The sequence below is a fragment of the Gopherus flavomarginatus genome, chromosome 4 (genome assembly GCF_025201925.1).
Source record: "Gopherus flavomarginatus isolate rGopFla2 chromosome 4, rGopFla2.mat.asm, whole genome shotgun sequence".
NCBI classification, from domain to species: domain Eukaryota; kingdom Metazoa; phylum Chordata; order Testudines; family Testudinidae; genus Gopherus; species Gopherus flavomarginatus.
In genome coordinates, this window is record NC_066620.1 from 106,803,888 (window position 1) to 106,824,280 (window position 20,393).

The window sequence follows — 20,393 nt, forward strand, 5'->3', positions numbered from 1 at the left end:
TTAAATAAGCCCAGTTCCCTCAGCCTCTCCTCATAACTCATGTGCCCCAGCCGCCTAATCATTTTTGTTGCCCTCCGCTGGACACTCTCTAATTTGTCCACATCCCTTCTGTACTGGGGGATCAAAACTGGGCACAATACTCCAGGTGTGGCCTCACCAGTGTCGAACAGAGGGGAATAATCACTTCCCTCAATCTACTGGCAATGCTCCTACAAATACAGCCCAATATGCCGTTGGCCTTCTTCGCAATAAAGGCATGCTGCTCACTCATACCTAGTTTCTCGTCCACTGTAATCCCCAGACCCTTTCCTGCAGAACTGCTCCTTAGCCAGTCAGTCCCCAGTCTGTAGCGGTGCATGGGATTCTTTCTTCCTAAGTGCAGGACTCTGCACTTGTCTTTGTTGAACTTCATCAGATTTCTTTTGGCCCAATCCTTCGATTTGTCTAGGTCACTCTGGACCCGTATCCCTACCCGCCAGCGTATCTACCTCTCCCCCCAGCCCAGTGTCATCTGCAAACTTGCTGAGCGTGCAACTAATCCCATCATCCAGATCATTAATAAAGATGTTGAACAAAATGTATAGTCATAACTGAAAAAGTTGTTTGAAGCAAAGGAGAAAAAAATATTTTTAACCTGGATGAAATCTATGATGTTTCCACATTCATATTCCAATTAATGGTAAAGTTCACAGTATTTTGAGGGCATCTGTGTGGAATAGCAGCAGGTCAGAACTGAAATAAATCTGAGAATAAAACAACTGAGCCAAAGTTGAAGGGATACAGATTCAGAGATTCTAAGGCCAGAAGCGAGCATCTAGTCTGACCTTTGGTATAGCACAGGCCATAGATCTTCCCCAAAATAATTCCTACTATGTATCTTTTAGGAAAATATCCCATATTGACTTCAAAATTGTCAGTGATGGAGAATCCAAAAAAATCCTTGGTAAATTGTTCCTACGATTAATTACTCTGACCCTTATTTCTGAATTTGCCTATCTTTAACTTCCAGCCATTGGATTGTGTTATATACCTTTCCCTGACAGACTCAAGAGCCCATTATTATATATCTGTTCTCCATGTAGGTATTTATATACTGTAAACAAATTACCACTTAACCCTTCTGTTAAGCTAAATAGATTGAGCTCCTTCAGTCTAGCACTATAAGGCACGTTTTTAATCCTTTAATCATTCTCAGTGATCTTCTCTGAGCCCTCTTCAATTTATTAACATCCTTCTTGAATTGTGGGCAGCAGAACTGGACTTAATATTCCAGCAGCAGTCAGAAATACAGAAGTAAAATAACCTCTTTGCTCCTACTTGAGATTCCTCTTTTTATACAACCCAGGATCACAGCGTCACACACGGAGCTCATATTCAGCTGATTATTCACCACGATCCCCATATCTTTTTCAGGGTCTCCTATCCTGTAAGTATGACCTACATTCTTTGTTCCTAAATGCATACATTTACATTGAGTTCTATTAAAACACATACTGTTTGCTTGTGCCCAGTTTACCAAATGATCTAGCTCACTCTGAATCCATGACCTGTCTTCTTCATTATTTATCTCTCCTAATTTGTATGTCAACTGCAAACTTTATCAGTGATGATTTCATGTTTTCTTCCAGGTCACTGATATAGATGTTAAACAGCATAGGGCCAAGAACCGATTCCTGCAGGATTCCACTGGAAACAGACCTGCTCAATGACAATTCCACATTTACAATTACATTTCAAGACCTTACCAGTTTTAATACCTTTTAATCCATTTAATGTGTGCCATGTTAATGCTATAGTTTTTTAATCAAAATGTCACGTGTACCAAGTCAAATGCCTTACAAAAGTCTATTACATAAACATTAACTTTATCAATCAAATTTGTAATCTCATCAAAAAAATCAAGTTAGTTTGACAAGATCTACTTTCCATAAAACCATGTTGATTGGCATTAATTACATTACCCTCCTTTAATTTTTTATTAATTAAGTCCCGTATCAGCTGCTTCATTATCTTGTCCAGGATTGATGTGAGACTCACATGCCTATAATTACCTGGGTCATCCCATTTACCCTTTTTAAAAGTTGGCATAACATTAGCTTCCTTCTAGTTGTTTGCAACTTCTCTAGAGCTCCAAGACTTATTGAAAATCAGCATAAGTGATTCAGCAAACTCCTCAGCCAACTCTATTACAACTCTTAGAAGCAAATTATCTGGACCTGCTGATTTAAAAATGTCTAACTTCAGCAGCTTCTGTTTAACAGCTTCTGTTTAACTGTGTGGGGGGCGGGGACAGATAGCTCAGTGGTTTGAGCATTGGCCTGCTAAACCCAGGGCTGTGAGTTCAATTCTTGAGGGGGCTATTTGGGGATTGGTCCTGCTTTGAGCAGGGTGTTGGACTAGATGATCTCCTGAGGTCTCTTCCAACCCCAATAATCTATGATTCTATAATCTATGAATCTAACATCCTCCGGAGATACTACCGAAATTTAAAGCATTATCACCATATGATGAGACAGCACCAGAAATTTTTACTGAACACCTCTGCCTTTTCTGCTCTATTATTTATACTACCATTTCCATCCAGTAATGGACCAATATCATTGACAAGATAATTTTTGTTTCTAACGTATTTTTAAAACTCTTCCTCATTGTCCTTACCTCTGCTGGCTATAGATATCTCCATGTGTCCCCTGGTTTCCATGATGAATTTTCTACAATTCCTAACTTCTGATTTATATACATTAACAACTTCCTTTTTCTTCCATTTGCTTTATGAATATTAGATATATTTATTACAGTTGCCTTCATTTCCTCTCTAAAGCAGGTTGTTTGTTTTTTTTTTTAAACAGCACCACCTTCTTTCACAGTTGTGGGACTGTGGCTTTTGGAGCATCTAGCAAAGTATTCTTAAATTATTGCCAATTATTATTCACATTTTTCTGATTAAATTCTTCCTCTCAGCTGATCTGGCTCATAATTGCTTTCAGCTTTGTGAAATCGGCCCTATTAAATCACCCAATATCTATTACTGGTCTAGACTTTATTTTGCTTGCACACTGGAAATGTGATTAAGTCACAATCACCTAACCTACAATTAACTTTTAGTTCTGTGATCAGTTCTTCTTTATTTGTTAGAGCAAGGTCTAATATAGAAGTCTCCCATATTGGTTGCAAGACTTTTTGAGGTAGCAAATTGTCGGCTATAATGTTTACAAATTTCAATGGTGTTTTAGTCCTGGAAGCATAAGACCTCCAGCATATGTCACTCAAATTGAAGCCCCCCTTGATAATACAGAGGTTTTTTCCTTACACTTGTAGATAGGCGCATAAAGAAGTGGACATCCTGTTTCCTGGTGTGATTTGGTGGTCTATAACAGACATCAACTAGTACTCATATTGTGCTTTATCTGTTACGACACTGAGCTATAAGCATTCAAGATCATTTTCTTCTGAGTTATCACTGACTCAGAAACAGGCAATGCCATTTTTGAGAGTCCCACTCAACTTAATTCTTTTTTGCCCATTCAATCATTTCTAAATAGGTTATAACCACTGACTGTAACAAACTAATTGTGCAAATCATCCCACCAGATTTCGGTAATAGCAACTAGGTTGAGTTTATACTTACAAATGAGAAATTCTATTTCCTCTTATTCATTACTCAGGCTCCTAGCATTGGTGTTCTAGGAAATTAAAGAATTTATCCTCTTAATGTACTTTGGTTCCTTGATTAATTTTGTTCTCAACATCTCAATTTTGTGCTGAGTACTCTTATCTTTTTTCCCTTTTTTCCTCTTCTCGCCTGCTATTAGTTTAAACCCCTTCTGGACGCCTCACAATGCAATGGGGAAAGATTTCTGTTAACGACGGAAGGATATAGAGCTGATTAAATGGCACATATGAATCAGTTCTCTTAAGCTCAGAACTATTAATGAAATGAGAAAGACTTGCCTCTCTCACTAGCTTCTAATTAAAGCCTTGTTTTTCAGGTTCAAAGTCTTAATTACCCAGGTACACTTGACTTTTTCATTGTTTTGTCATTCACTGATTGGTGATGTGGGGAACAGAGACCAAGCAGAATTTGAGGAATGACAGTGTTGCCAACTATCATGATTTTGTCATTAGTCTCAGGATAATTATTGTTTTCTTTAACTCAGCTCCTGGAGTCAAGTGGATGTGTGATTATTTCAGCCTTCATTCTTAAAGAAAAAAGTAAGTTTCCAGCCCTTGCGGCTACGAAGAAAGTGTCAAAATGTGACCTCCCTTGCCCCTTAAAGGCTCAAAAAGTAGAAGGCAAACAAAAACCACCAAGTCTGTTTTTACATAATCTCATGATTTAAGTGCCAATTTTATGATTTTTGGTTAGCCTAACTCATAATTTTTGAACACTTAGGGTTGGCAATATTGGAATGTTATCACTGACCCCATGCTGGAGCACAAATATCTCTTTAGCAGTAACAACATGAGTCATATTTAAACTGAGTCAGAATTACAATTGAGTGGATCTACTGTAGTTCATTGCAGCGCCATCACTTAGCATGGAGTCAAAAAGTGACCTAAACTCCCACAGTTTGTGGCTAATAAAGACAAAAGAGCAATGAAGATGGCATGAAATCAATATTACACAGGAGGAAGCAACAGCAACACTATTTTCTGAAGAATAATGTTCCACTCTTTCAGCTAGAGGGAAGGATCATCTGAAATTGTTTGGATAAGGGTTTTTTTTGTTGTTGTTGCTGTTGTTGGTTTTTTTGGGGGGAAGGGGGGGTAGAAAATCACAGATTCCAAACTGAAGAGATGGCTTTGCCAGCACTCCAGTGACTATAGTGAACAAAAACAAAATTAGGAAAGGGAACGAACAACACTGAAATTGGGAGAAAGAATTATTCATGTATTGAAGTAACTAAAACTTTTTCAAAGGAGGCTACAAAGAGTGCGGCACCCATATCCCATTACATTTCAATAGGATTTAAGTCCGTAATGTTATAAAACAAGAAAGCCTCACACAATAAATACTACTCTCTGGGATCAATACTACCCTTTGGGGGCATGTGAAGTAGGTTTGAGGGAGGAAGGGAAGAAGCAATTCATGCTAATTCACAGAAGGGGAAAAACATTTCCATCTGACAGCTCTCAGCCACACAACAGTCTCAGTATGACAAATATAAACATTGACTTACTAAAGAAATGATTGTTTAATATAAACTCCAGATTTATATTTTTACCCACAAAGAACAAGACTGCAATCTATGTCTCTACTATATAAATTATTAACACTACTTACTTACTCAAATATATATAGTACAGTGAACACTACTGGGATTTTTGCTATTATTGCTGCAGTATCTGCAAGGCATTGTGATGAAAATTCTACTGAACACGTAATTTCCCCCTGAAATTCATCGGTAAACAATGGAAGCAGGAACAACTTTAAAATTTTGCAATTACAAATGAGGGCCTACAGGAAGAATATATTGTTTGCTTTTGCAGATAAGCCTCTTAGCCTGAGTAATTGATGTGTACGATGATGGCAGAAGTAAATAACAAGGCAATGAAAGAAGAGCTGTGATGCTTGTTAAAGAAAAATTTTAAAACAAGTTATGTAAACCTTATCTGCAATTTTAGAATAAATACATTTAAAGAGACAATACATAGACAAACCAGGGAAGAGTATGGAGACAACTTCATTTTAGCAACAGATTCTTCAGTATTACACATCTAGTTACTATCTAGTCTGACTTTTTTAAATTGTTGTTAACATTAGGGTTGTATGAAATAGAAATCATCTATTAAAGTCTCCCCCTTTTTTGTGAAGTTATATTTAATCCGGTTATGATTTCTAGTCAAAGCCATATGAGATACTGAGACCTCACAGGGACCAGGACCGGCTTTAGGCCAATTCCCCGGAATCGAGCCCCACGATGTAGGCACTTTTAATTTTTTTTTTTTCACTCGCCCGGCACAGTCCACTCTGGGGGTCTTCAATGGCATTTCAGCAGCGGAAGACCCGGAGTGGACCCCCTGCTCCCAAAGTGCCGCCGAAGTCCCGGACCACCGCCGCATGTTCAAATTGGACCCCACCGTTCATAAAGCCAGCCCTGTCAGGGACTACTGATGACTTATATCGAGAGTTCCTTCACTCTGTGGCATGTGGACAAAACTACAGCATCTTCTCTCATAGAACTGACAGTCTACTTTCCAGCATACCATCAAGGCAGTCCAGCCAATACATAGGCGTAACCCTTCTGCCCCTCTGAGTTGGCAGCAACAAGGGCCGGGTTCAGTATCCAGGGGTTCCATTTCAATAACACAGTGCATAACCGGCTCAAGCCCCCACCCAGTGACCTGGGACACTTACATAGCACACCCACCTGGGCGCCTCTAGGAAGCAATACTTCCCCTCTCGCAAGCACGGAGTCTGAGTGTAGCAAAATCCTTTTAATAAAGAAAGGAAACAATGCGGCATCCCACTGGAGGAACACCACAAACAGGATAATAACATAAACCATAAGCAAAAACCCATCTCCAAGTACGTTTGGCAATGTCCTTTTCCCCTTAAGCCCAATCACCCCAAAGTCCAACAATCCAAAAGTCTCTGGTCAGCGCCACCCCAGAATTCAAAAGTTTATCTGCACAGTGTTACCCCCCCGCAGTCTGGGTGGAAATGGCAGGGGGAAGTCCACACAAGGTGTTAAGGGGCACCTTAAGTGGGCCAGGGCCAACTGCTCCGCCTCTCCGTGGAGTTCTGCTGCAGCCTTCATGACGACCAGCTCCACTGCACCAGCTGTGCCGCTCCTTCAGCCGTCCCTGCAAACCGCTTCACTCCGCTGACTGTTCCACGGGCTGCTCCAACATGCTGCAAACTGCTCCGCTCTGCCAGCTGCTTAACAATAGGTCTTCAGGCTCCCCCACTAGTTAACACAGCACTCAGTGATCTCAGCTCAGCTCTTTCAGTGATTTCAGCTCTTAGTAGGGGAGCCCTGATGCTGGTGGACCCTTGGCCCAACATGAGCTCAGCTCAGCAGTCTCTAGATGGACTCCTAATAGAATCAAAATTAGCTCTACTCTTTTACAGCGGAGAGAGGAGGCTGTGCATTGGTGTTCCAGGCCCTCAAAAGGGGCCCATACCATCAGGTACACACACCAATGCCCAACCTCTCTCAATTCACGGGGTATTGGAACCCATGTCCCTTGTTTAGCAAGTGTCACTTGAGTTATATTGAGACATCTCTGTCATAAGGCAGTCTCGTAGTTCCTCATTCACATAGTCAGGTGGCAACACTTCATTTATCCTGCCCCAATAACAAAGAAATTGGGGATCCCAGAGCTGTCAAAATAACCATCCTAGGCTGCATTGGGCTATGCTGGGCGTGCCCATGCAAATATCTGAGAATTCACAATTCCTGAAATTCTTTTCACACTTCCCATAATTCACCACCAGATGTCAGGGTAGAGCTCATCCTGACTCTGCTTACATAGGGAAGAGAAAAAGAAAGAAGAAAATGGGAACAGTACAAAAGAAATAGCAAATAGAACACAGCTAGTACAACACTTCTTGGATTAAGGGCCAACGAGACAGAGGAAGGAGAGAATCCAAAAAATAAAGGAGAGGTAAAAAAGGGAGAGAATTCTGTTTATTTTCTAGCTGGTTAAGAAAAAAATACACAAGCTAACATAAAATGTTACATTACAAATGACTATGAGACCAAGTTATTGTGTTGGGGAGGCTATAAAAATGTATCATCAAAATGGCTAGAAATATGAAGAAAAAAAATACAGTCCCGCTTGTTAAAGTATTATTCCCACTTTGAACTTTAGCGTCCAAAAAGTGGGGACCTGCATGTACCCTTACAAGCTTAGTTCCTAGCTTAGATCTGATAGCGCTGCCACCAACCAGAAATTCCAGTGTCTGGTACACTCCCTGGTCCCCCAAAATCTTCCCTGAGGAACCCAAGATCCAAACCCCTTGGGTCTTAAAGCAAAGGGAAATAAACCATTCCACCTCCTCTCCCCCCTCCCAGACTTCCCATCCCTGGGTTACCCTGAGAGATACACTGATCCAAACTCCTTGGATCCTAAAACAGAGAGGAATTAACCTTCCCCCCACCAATCTCCTAGTGAGTTCAGACCCAATCCCCTTGGGTCTTAAACAAGGAAGAAAATCAATCAGGTTCTTAAAAAAGGAAGCTTTTAATTAAAGAAAGAAAAAAGTAAAAATTATCTCTGTAAAATCAAGATGGAAAATGTTACAGGGTATTCAGCTTATATAGACTAGAGGGACTCCCTCCCCCCAGCCTAAGATATAAGTTACAGCAAACAGAGGTAAAATATCCTTCAAGCAAAATACACACTTGCAAGTTAAGGAAACAAACATAAGCCTAATCCGCCTTTTCTAGCTAGTACTTACTATTTTGAACATGAGAGACTGTTTCAGAAAGATTGGAGAAAGATCTGGTTGCATGTCTGGTCCCTCTTAGCCCCAAGAGCGAACAAAGAACAAAACAAACACCACAAACAAAGACTTCCCTCCACAGAGATTTGAAAGTATCTTGTACTCCCATTGGTCCTTTGGTCAGGAGTCAGCCAGGTTCACTGAGCTTCTTAACCCTTTATAGGTAAATGGGACATTAACCCTTAACCATCTGTTTATGACACGCTGTAGCATGTTTTTTTTTCCCTTTTATTACCTTCATCATTACTGGAAATTTTTGTTATAGAGCCTGGTTAGAGGTAGTGAATCTTGTCAATTTCCAATAGCCAAAGCAAGAGCAACTCTATAGCACACATCAACATTTGAAATTATACAATTATATAAATTAAAAGCGAAAATAGAAGAGTGCAAGATAATCATCAGGGCAAGAGAAAATCATATCAAATAATTACTGTAGCCCCAAAGAGGGCTGGCTATCTTACCGGGCAAGTCTCCCCATGTACATTTCTTATGAAAATTTAAAGAACCATCCACATATGATAGGTTGAAAGGAATACAATCAACTTAAACTTTTTAAACTGTTTTTGTCACAGTACATACAATTACTAACTAAAAAGAGGAGAGACATATATTCCCAGTTTACATTGTGCATTTGGCAAGCTTGTAGTGTAATCAATTTCACTGTTAGCCTTGTAGAGTCCTCCTATACCCTAACTATATATGTGGGCTTTTCACACACCAAGAAGAGGAGAGAGAAAAATTTAAATATAGGAGAATCTGACTGTATAATTTCAAAGAGTGGCTGGGGGACCAAGAGGCAGGTGTGGTATCTGAAAGTACTTTTATTTCCTCCCTCCCCAAAAAATGAATTGACTGGATTCAGAAGGCTTTAATGTGTGCTAAGGTAAGTTGTGAGGAAATCAGCCCAACCTTTGAGTGATGTTCTTACTGAAGTGAGTACCAAAGAAAATCAGTTGTTACAGACAATCACCTAATTTAGACTGAATATCTGACATTCCTGCAAACTGTTACATAAAGGCAGTGTCATGACTCACAGGCCTCCATCTGGGTTCACAGAAGTAGCCACGCTTCAACTCTCCACTTGGTAGTCTGCTGACAACTGCAGACCCAGGACCAGGACCAGGGCTAGCCTTAGGGGTGGGACACCTGGGTGACAGCTCAGAGACACTATAGTCAAAGAGGGGCTATGCGGCAGTGCAGAGGTGCACACTGCCTGCAAAGAGTCAGAAACCACTCCTGGCTGGCAGGGGAACGCCGCATGGGGGGCATCCAGATTTCTCCTCACTCCCTCCTGGCATGGAGGAGGCATGCGGTGACACACAAATACTGCTCTCCTCTCAACGTTCCTCTGCGCACCATTAGGGAGGCTGTGAGGAGCAACACCAAGTCCTCCATGTGTCCAGGTCACTTTCCCCACCTGGGCTGTGCTATAAGGCAAGTATCAGAGCTGCTGCTCTCCTGCCCTCCCCTTACGCAGCCCAGGTGGGGAAAGTGACTGGATCCAGGGAGCTCTGACATTGCTCCCGCCTCCAGCCCTCTAGGGGACACAGAGGGGCAGTGTTCCAGAGGTAGGGGGGAGGGTAACGAGCAGCAATGCCAGCTGCTCCGTGCATCCAGGTCAGTTTTCCCATATGGGCACAGGAAGGGGGCACAGGAGAGGGGCAGGAGGGGGTGCAGGGGTTAGGAGGGTGCAGGGGCTAGGGGTTCAGGAGAAGATGCAGGGGTTGGGGTGAAGTGGGCACAGTGCAAGGATTAAGGGTATTGGGGGAGGGGGAGCACACAGGGATGCCAAAATACAAGTTTGCCCAGGGTGCCATTTTCCCTAAGGCTGGCCCTGTCCAGGACCCATGAAGCCCTGCCCCAGTTTAAGGCTCCATCCTTGATATGCTAGCGGTGACTCCCTAAGCAGCTGATTGGCCTGCTGGCTCTACTTAAGCCCAGCAGCAAGCTGTTTGAATAACTGGGATACAACTGCTCTAGACTGCATACCTTGTGCTTCCTGCTCTTCCAGATTGACTTCCTGGCATCCCGACCGGGCTTGGCACCTGATCTCTGATGTTCAGTTCTGATCTCTGGTTTGTCTCCTGCCTCTGACCCCCTAGTATCCTGACCCGGCCTGAATCTGGTGTTGTATCAACCAGGCAAGGTACTAACAAACTTCAACAGGACTTTAAAAATAAGGTGGAAACCTCTTTATCAAGCTGCTGCTACATCCTCTGTAACTCCTCCCTGCTCCTTCCTGTTTCCTGTCCTTTCAGACTCCCAACAGCCAGTGCTCCCAGTTCTAATAATCACAAGCAACATCTAAATACCGTGTCTGGTTACCCACTCATGGTTCTGATCCCAAGTTTGTCTACTGCTTCTGATCTCCCAGTACCCGGACCCAGCTGACTCAACTACTGACTGTGGATTCCAGCTCTGAACATTAGATATGGCTGCCCACGACCCAGCCTTGTGCAGCAGTGAAAAAAGCATTTCAAATTTGAAAATTAACCACACTGTCACTGCAATATTATGAAAACAGAAACAAATGTTACTGCTTAAGTAAGCCTACAAAGGAGAACGCCCTGCTGCTGCAGAAGCATCCATCCAGCCCAAAGGAGTACCAGTTCATTTTTGGCATATGCTTCTGAAGTTGTGCTGACATTGCTGATAATATCAAGGGAACCAATAAGAACGTAACCAAAAAAGATTGTATGGGCTCTTCCCTAAAAAGCAACAAGTAGAGAAGCAAGGCAGGAACACAATTTTTGCCAACCAGAAATAGTCTAAACTAATAAGGGGGGAAAAGTATATTACTTCTTCAGGGACAGCAATACAGAGGAGAAGTAAAAACATTTTGAAAGTTTCTAAGGCATCTAATCAGGAAAAACTGAATGAACACTATTCTTATATGGAAATTCCTTTCACAAGCCTATAAATAATAACAAAAAGGAGAATTCCTTGAGTATGTAAAATACATACCACTGAATAATACAAAGATGCATTCCCTGCTGTAGAATATTACTTCAGACAGTACCTGAAACATTATTTTGAGATATGATACCACCTTCTGAAATTTTTAAGCTATTATTTGACACTCAACCCTACACTCTCTTTAGAAATTGGCCAGTTTGATAAATTGATATAGCAGATATGTATGTATTGATTTAATGTGAAAAGAAATCAAAGTATTACATATGAATGGAATACGAATAGCTAGCTTTTATATAGCATTTTTCATCTTTGCATCTTTGTAGAATGCTTCACAAAGGAAATCTGTATCATTCCCAATTTGTAAATTGTGGGTAAACTATAAAGATAATTAATATTTTGACAGTCTCTTTCTCTACTACTGTTCATATGCTGTTTGTCCTATTTGTTCAGGAGTATCAAACTCATTGTGTGGACAGGGAAGTCCATATTTATTTATGGTCAGTGGTCTCAGGCAAATATTTTGGACTATGTAATAATACCCTTAATCCATAGCAGAACGTCTAATGATATTAACAAGCAATTTCCAGCAAAAGAATATTGACTGTAAGTAATAATTATTATTTAATCATTGTTTTCTACTTATTATTTATTCAGTAATTTCTCATACTCGGCATCATTCAATGAGAAAATGTGGTCCCCATTAAGAGTATTGCTATTTCACCCCTTTGTTTCTCTTATAGCCTAATCCTGCTTTCTACGTTTCTTTCACTCTTCTGTCTTTGTCGCTCTCATCTGCATGTTCATCCTCTGCATTTCCTTCCCTTCAGTAACTTCCACTATACTTTTTGTTCCCATCTCTTACTCCATCCCATACGCCAAACTGATCAGCAACCAATAGTGAATACTGACATTTAAAGTGTCCTCATTAGATCTGAGAGTTAACACCCACTACAAACTACTGGGAAAGGAAGCATTCACATTTCTCAGGATGTCTGCTTCATGCTGTTTGTAGGCTCAGGTAATATACACTGCACAGGTTACACTACGTTAATATCTGAAAGGTTTTCTTCAGAACCATGAGGGCTAGACATTTAAATTTTTGAAATAAACAAGTACTTACATTCTGCATAATCTGAAAATGATAAGTATTCCCTCCCTCTAAATACATCAAGGCAGAGAGATGTAGCCAGAAGGCCAAGGGTGAGATTCTGTACTGAGCCACAGAACTCATAGCTGGGGGGGTGGGGGGGGGAGAGAGGAGTTGTTCCCTCCCAGTCCTGAGATGTTCTAAGGCAGCAATACTCAGACTGAGACTCGCGAAGCATAAGTGACTCTTTAATGTGTCGCCCGAGGCTCTTTGCTGCACAATATTAAAACACTGATTTAATTATTAACCAATCAGGATGCTTCTACTATGTTATTAACCAATTGTAGTTAATAATATACTTTGTTATATATATACCCACACACACGAGAGAGAGACAGAGAGAGAGAATGAAATAATGAATCCACGCTACTGTGGCTCTTTTGGGTAATGTTGATTTCTAATTTGGCTCCTGAACCTCTGAGGTCTCAGTATGGCCTGGTCTACACTACGCATTTAAACCGATTTTAGCAGCATTAAACCGATTTAATGCTGTACCCGTCCACACTACGAGGCCCTTTATATCGACATAAAGGGCTCTTTAAATCGGTTTCTGTACTCCTCCCTGACGAGAGGAGTAACGCTAAAATTGGTATTACCATATCGGATTACAGTTAGGGCTTGTCTACATCAGAAAGTTGCAGCGCTGGTGAGGGAGTTACAGCGCTGCAACTTAGGAGGTGTACACATCTGCAGGGCACCACCAGCGCTGCAACTCCCTGTTTGCAGCGCTGGCCGTACTCCCGTTTTGTCTCGGGTGTAGAGGATCCAGCGCTGGTGATCCAGCGCTGGTAATCAAGTATAGACACTCACCAGCGCTTTTCTTGACCTCCGTGGAATAAGCAGGTATCCCAGCATAGCTGAGGAAGCCTCTGGTAATCAAGCTGGTCTCCTTCCCCGGCTTGCTCTCGCGTTCCCCGAACCCCGAGCAAGCAGGTCTCCTTCCCTGAGGTTTGCTGGGTGGTTCCGGGAACGCGAGAGCAAACCGGGGAAGGAGACCAGCTTCGCCGCGGTTTGCTCTCGCGTTCCCCGAAGCACCCTGCAAACCGTAGGGAAGGAGACCTGCTTGTTCGGGGAACGCGAGAGCAAACCGCGGCGAAGCTGGTCTCCTTTCCCGGTTTGCTCTCTCGTTCCCCGAACCCCGAGCAAGCAGGTCTCCTTCCCTGCGGTTTGCAGGGTGCTTCGGGGAACACGAGAGCAAACCGCGGCGAAGCTGGTCTCCTTTCCCGGTTTGCTCTCGCGTTCCCCGAAACCCCTTGAAGCCGCCCAACAGCGCTGCAGTGTGGCCACATCTAACACCACTTGCAGCGCTGGTTGCTGTAAGTGTGGCCACCCTGCAGCGCTGGCCCTATACAGCTGTACTAATACAGCTGTAACAACCAGCGCTGCAAAATTTTAGATGTAGACATGGCCTTAGTGTGGCCGCAAATCGACAGTATTGGCCTTCAGGCGGTATCCCACAATGCACCACTGTGACTGCTCTGGACAGCAATCTGAACTCGGATGCACTGGCCAGGTAGACAGGAAAAGCCCCGCGAACTTTTGAATTTCATTTCCTGTTTGGCCAGCGTGGAGCTCAGATCAGCACAGGTAGCAATGCAGTCTCCTGAGAACAGAGAAAGAGCTCCAGCATGGACTGCACAGGAGGTACTGGATCTGATCACTATATGGGGAGAGGATTCAGTGCTAACAGAACTCCGTTCCAAAAGACGAAATGAAAAAATATTTGAAAAAATTTCCAAGGCTATGATGGAAAAAGGCCACACCAGGGACTCAGTACAGTGCAGAGTGAAACTTAAGGAGCTCAGACATGCGTACCAGAAAATCAAAGCAGCAAACGGAAAGTCTGGGTCAGGTCCAAAAACATGCCGCTTCTACGCTGAGCTGCATGCAATTTTAGGGGGCTGCGCCACCACTACCCCACCCCTGTCCGTGGATTCTCAGGTGGCGGTTGTAATCTCAACCATGGCTGAGGATTCTGCGGAGGGGGAAGATGAGGACAACCTTGCAGAGAGCACACAGCACTCCGTTAGCCCCAACAGCCAGGAGCTTTTTGTGACCCCGACGAAATTACCCTCCCAAGCCACTAGCCCAGACAGTGAAGCCATGGAAGCGACCTCTGGTGAGTGTACCTTTGTAAATATAAAGCATGGTTTAAAAGCAAGCGTTTTTTAATGACTGATTTGCCATGAGGGCTTGGGATGCACTCGTGGCCAGTAAAGTTACTGGAAAAGTTTGTTAACATGTCTGGGAATGGAGCGGAAATCCTCCAGGGACATCTCCATGAAGCACTCCTGGAGGTACTCCAAAAGCCTTTGCAGAAGGTTTCTGGGCAAGGCAGCCTTGTTCCGTCCACCATGGTAGGACACTTTACCACGCCATGCATGTAGCAAGTAATCGGGTATCATTGCATGGCAAAGCCTAGCTACATATGGTCCCAGTGATTGCTGGCATTCAAGAAACATCCGTTCTTTATCTCACTCTGTTATCCTCAGCAGAGTGATATCATTCATGGTAACCTGGTTGAAATTCAGGAATTTAATTAAGGGGACAGAGATGGCCATTTTCCTCCTGGGCCGTTGCTTAAAAGAAATCCTTTCTTGCACGTAGCCAAGGGGGGGGAGGGGAGGAAGGATAGCACTGAGCTTTTTAAAGTTTGGCTAGCAGCAATATTCCCAGCTATCGGCCATGCGGTGAGGGGGAAAAAGAGGGGTGATTAGCAGTGATCTTCCATGATACCAGCCATGTGGTAGGGGGAGGGGTAAAGCAATCATCCTAGAGAACTGGATGGGGGGGGTGACGTTATTGATAAAAACTGGGACCATATAGAACATGGGTTGCAACCAAGGTCCTGTAGTGGCACCAGATCTTACGTAAAGGGGGTCATATAAGGTGTCTAAGACCAAGTTATGAGTTACTGGTTATGATTATGCTGTCTGTATGTCTGTATCGTTTGTAGTTGAAGTTATAAGTATTGGCTCTATACTGTCTATATTTCAAACTTGTGCTGTGTTACTGGGAAAGATCCCAGACAGGTTGGTGTCAGCTCTGTTTAGCCTGCTTGATGGCCCATTAAGGACCATCACCTACACAACTGTCCCATCGAGAGAAGGCAGTTACGCCCTGTGACTCAGCAGGGTGTGCAGAAACTGGCCCATGTGACTGCAAACTCCATTTTGCTGTAATTTTCCACAGTAAGAACAAAGAAGTGTTCTTACACCTGGAAGTGCCTATATAAGGCTGATATCTCATCTCCATTTTGTCTTCAATCCTGCTTCTTACCTCTGGAGGGTCTTTGCTACAAACAGAAGCTCTGCACAAAGGACTGAATGACCCATCCCAGCGGGGGATGTTCTCCAGAGACTTGATTTGAAGCTGCAGTTTACTCCATCACTGCTACAAGCCTGAACTAAGAACTTGGCCATCACTGTATGTAATTGATTCCATTTAACCAATTCTAGCTCTCATCTCTATCTTTTTCCCTTTATGAATAAACCTTTAGATTTTAGATTCTAAAGGATTGGCAACAGCGTGATTTGTGGGTAAGATCTGATGTGTATATTGACCTGGGTGTGGGGCTTGGTCCTTTGGGATCGAGAGAACCTTTTTCTTTTACTGGGGTGTTGGTTTTCATAACCATTCATCCCCAGGACAGGTGGCACTGGTGGTGATATTGGGAGACTGGAGTGTCTAAGGACATTGCTTGTGTGACTTGTGGTTAGCCAGTGGGGTGAAACCCAAGTCCTTTTTGTCTGGCTGGTTTGGTTTGCCTTAGAGGGGGAAAAACCCCAGCTTAGGGCTGTAACTGCCGTATTTGAGCAATTGGTCCTGAATTGGCACTCTCAGGGCTTGTCTACATCACAAAGTTGCAGCGCTGGTGAGGGGGTTACAGCGCTGCAACTTAGGAGGTGTACACATCTGCAGGGCATCACCAGCGCTGCAACTCCCTGTTTGCAGCGCTGGCCGTACTCCCGTTTTGTCTCGGGTGTAGAGGATCCAGCGCTGGTGATCCAGCGCTGGTAATCAAGTGTAGACACTTACCAGCGCTTTTCTTGACCTCCGTGGAATAAGCAGGTATCGCAGCATACCTGAGGAAGCCTCTTTGTTAATCAAGCAGGTCTCCTTCCCTGCGGTTTGCAGGGGGGTTCGGGGAACGCGAGAGCAAACCGCGGGGAAGCAGGTCTCCTTCCCCGGTTTGCTCTCGCGTTCCCCGAACCCCCGTGCAAGCAGGTCTCCTTCCCCGGTTTGCTCTTGCGTTCCCCAAACCCCCGTGCAAGCAGGTCTCCTTCCCTGCGGTTTGCGGGGGGGTTCGGGGAACGCGAGAGCAAACCGCGGGGAAGCAGGTCTCCTTCCCCGGTTTGCTCTCGCGTTCCCCGAACCCCCATGCAAGCAGGTCTCCTTCCCTGCGGTTTGCAGGGGGGTTCGGGGAACACGAGAGCAAACCGCGGGGAAGCAGGTCTCCTTCCCCGGTTTGCTCTCGCGTTCCCCGAACCCCGTGCAAGCAGGTCTCCTTCCCTGCGGTTTGCTCTCGCGTTCCCCGAACCCCCCTTGAAGCCGCCCAACAGCGCTGCAGTGTGGCCACATCTAACACCACTTGCAGCGCTGGTTGCTGTAAGTGTGACCACTCTGCAGCGCTGGCCCTATACAGCTGTACTAATACAGCTGTAACAACCAGCGCTGCAAAATTGTAGATGTAGACATACCCTCAGTTGGGTCCCACCAGATCCGCATCGTCACAGGGGGTTGGCTTCTGCTGCTGCATGTTAACAGGAAAGAAGCATCAGAGGGCACTGTGTATCTGAAGGCTGGAGAAGCTGAAAGACAATGGCTTACCATGGCCGCATGCAAGCTGAATTCTGATGCCCGGACCTGCGTCTGTGAGATCTGCAACACCAGAGCCGCAGGCACTCAATATTAAGATGCCAAATGCGACCTTGTAGTGAAATCACATGTGCTATGTAAGGTGAATAGTGTTGTTCACTGTGAAAGAGTATAACCATTGTTCTGTAAAATGTATCTTTTTAAACACTTCTCTCCCTTTTTTCCCTCCTTCATGCAGCTGCAAATTTTTCAAGCCTCTCTATTCCATCACGAAGGCTATCTCAGATAAGGCAGGGGAAAAAGAAGACGCGAGACGAAATGTTCTCGGAAATCATGAAAGTAACCCGCAGTGAAAAAGCTCATCTGAATGAGCGGAAGGATGTGGTATCAAATTACAGGAAAGATGCTAGTGAACGTGAGGACAGGAGGAACGCTCGTCAGGAAGATCTGAGGCGTAGGCAGGAAGATCAGTGGTGGCGGGATGCAACGCTGGAGCTGCTGCGTGATCAAACTGATATCCTCCGACATCTGGTGGATCTTCAGGAAGAGCAGTGGGGTCACAGAGTGACGATGCAGCCCCTGTGTAACCACCCTCACCACTCACCATGTTCCATATCTTCCTTACCCAGACGTGTAAGAACGCATGAGGGAAGGCTTCGTGCACCCACACACTCCTCCCCTGTGGACAGTCCAACCAAAAGGCTGTCATTACATTGAAATGTGTTTAATGGCCTTTTCCTTCCCTCCTATCCTCCTCCCAAACCACACCCGGGATACCTTGTCAGTTCTCTGCCTCTTTTTATAATTACTTTTTAATAATGAATACATGATTTTTAAACGATAGAAACTTTATTTCCTTAAGCAAGCTGTAATCGAAGGGGGAGGGTGGGTTGCTGACAGGGAATGATTTTTAATAAAGAATACATGATTTTTAAACAATAGTGACTTTATTTCCTTAAGCAAGCTGTAATCGAATGGGGAGAGTGGGTTGCTTACAGGGAAGGAGTCAATCAAGGGGGGGGGGTTCATGAAGGGAAAACAAACACAGCAGTCACACTGTACCCTGGCCCGTGATGAAACTCGTTTTCAAAGCTTCTCTGATGCACACTGCTTCGTGGTGTGCTCTTCTAATCGCCCTGGTGTCTGGCTGCGCGTAATCAGCAGTCAGATGATTTGCCTCAGCCTCCCACCCTGCCATAAAGGTCTCCCCTTTACTCTCACAGAGATTGTGGAGCACACAACAAGAAGCAATAACAATGGGGACACTGGTTTGGCTGAGGTCTGAGCGAGTCAGTAATGTGCGCCAGTGCGCCTTTAAATGGCCAAATGCACATTCTACCACCATCCTGCACTTGCTCAACCTGTAGTTGAACAGCTCCTGACCATTGTCCAGGCTGCCTGTGTATGGCTTCATAAGCCAAGGCATCAAGAAGTAGGCTGGGTCACCCAGGATAACTACAGGCATTTCAATATCCCCAACTGTTATTTTCTGGTCTGGGAAGTAATTCCCTTGCTGCAGCAGTTTAAACAGAGCAGTGCTTCTGAAGACGCGAGCATCATGAACTCTTCCTGGCCATCCCACGTGGATGTTGGTGAAATGTCCCTTGTGATCCACCAGTGCTTGCAGCATCATTGAAAAGTACCCCTTGCAGTTTATGTACTGGGTGCCCTGGTGCTCCGGTGCCAAGAAAGGGATATGGGTTCCATCTATCGCCCCACCACAGTTAGGGAATCCCATTGCAGCAAAGCCATCCACTATGACCTGCACGTTTCCCAGAGTCACAACCTTTCGTAGCAGCAGCTTAATGATTGCTTTGGCTACTTGCATCACAGCAGCCCCCACAGTAGATTTGCCCACTCCAAAAATTGATTCCTGACTGACCGGTAGCTGTCTGGCGTTGCAAGCTTCCAGAGGGCTATTGCCACTTGCTTCTCCACTGTGAGGGCTGCTCTCATCTTGGTATTATGGTGTTTCAGGGCAGGGGAAAGCAAGTCACAAAGTTCCATGAAAGTGCCCTTACGCATGCGAAAGTTTCACAGCCACTGCGAATCGTCCCACACCTGAAAAACTATGCGGTCCCACCAGTCTGTGCTTGTTTCCCGGGCCCAAAATCGGCGTTCAATAGCTAGAACCTGCCCCATTACCAGCAGGATCTCCAAAGTGCAGGGGCCCGCGGTTTGAGATAATTCTGTGTCCATGTCCTCATCACTCTCGTTGCCGCGCTGCCGTAGCCGCCGCCTCCTCCTCACCTGGCTTTGCAGGTCCCAGTTCAGCATAGACTGTACGAGAATGCGCGAGGTGTTTACAACGTCCACGATTGTGGCATTGATCTGAGCAGGATCCATGCTTGCTGTGCTATGGCGTTTGCACAGATCACCCAGGAAAAAAGGTGCGAAATGGTTGTCTGCTGCTTTCATGGAGGGAGGGGTGAGGCTGTACCCAGAACCACCCGCGACACTGTTTTTGCCCCATCAGGCACTGGGCTGTCAACCCAGAATTCCAAAGGGTGGGCGAGACTGCGGGAATTATGGGATAGCTATGGGATAGCTACCCACAGTGCAATGCTCCAGAAATAGACGCTAGCCTCGGACCATGGACGCACACCATCGAATTAATGTGCTTAATGTGGCCGCGTGCACTCGACTTTATACAATCTGTTTTACAAAACCGGTTTATGTAAAATCGAATAATCCCGTAGTGTAGACGTACCCTATTACTGCTCTAAAGGCTATGGCTCCCATCATAATTTAGAAAGCCCAACCAGGCTGTGTAAGCATGAAAGAGTTTCAAATTTTATGAATTTGCCAATTAGATTTTAAAGCTGAAATCTAACAAATTAGGTTTGCCAATTGGATAGATGTTACAATCAATATAGATTGGAATCAAATAGAATAACCCCTTTTTACTGAGCCCAGGAAGCATTAGCATTAGGTATCTTGTTAAGTGTACACTCTCTAGTGAGATCTCAAGTAACCATATTTTGGATTTTAAATTCTTAATAATTCCAAGCAAATTGGCCTAAAAGAAATTTGAACCATAACTTCAAACAATTGCTTTTG

The 20,393-nt window shown here is 44.3% G+C and overlaps 1 protein-coding gene and 1 long non-coding RNA gene across 4 annotated transcripts in view; one reads left to right on the forward strand and one right to left on the reverse strand.

Moving 5' to 3' along the window:
- Positions 1 to 16,906, forward strand: part of LOC127049346 (uncharacterized) — a 202,779-nt gene extending 185,873 nt beyond the window's left edge. Inside the window, exons 2-3 of the long non-coding RNA XR_007773946.1 lie at positions 13,193 to 13,448; positions 16,793 to 16,906. This is a non-coding gene — a long non-coding RNA (uncharacterized LOC127049346). The remainder of the gene's footprint in view (positions 1 to 13,192; positions 13,449 to 16,792) is intronic.
- The window catches only part of UTRN (utrophin), a 565,218-nt gene that overhangs the window by 257,307 nt on the left and 287,518 nt on the right, over positions 1 to 20,393 (reverse strand). The gene's annotated exons all lie outside the window — the stretch shown is intronic.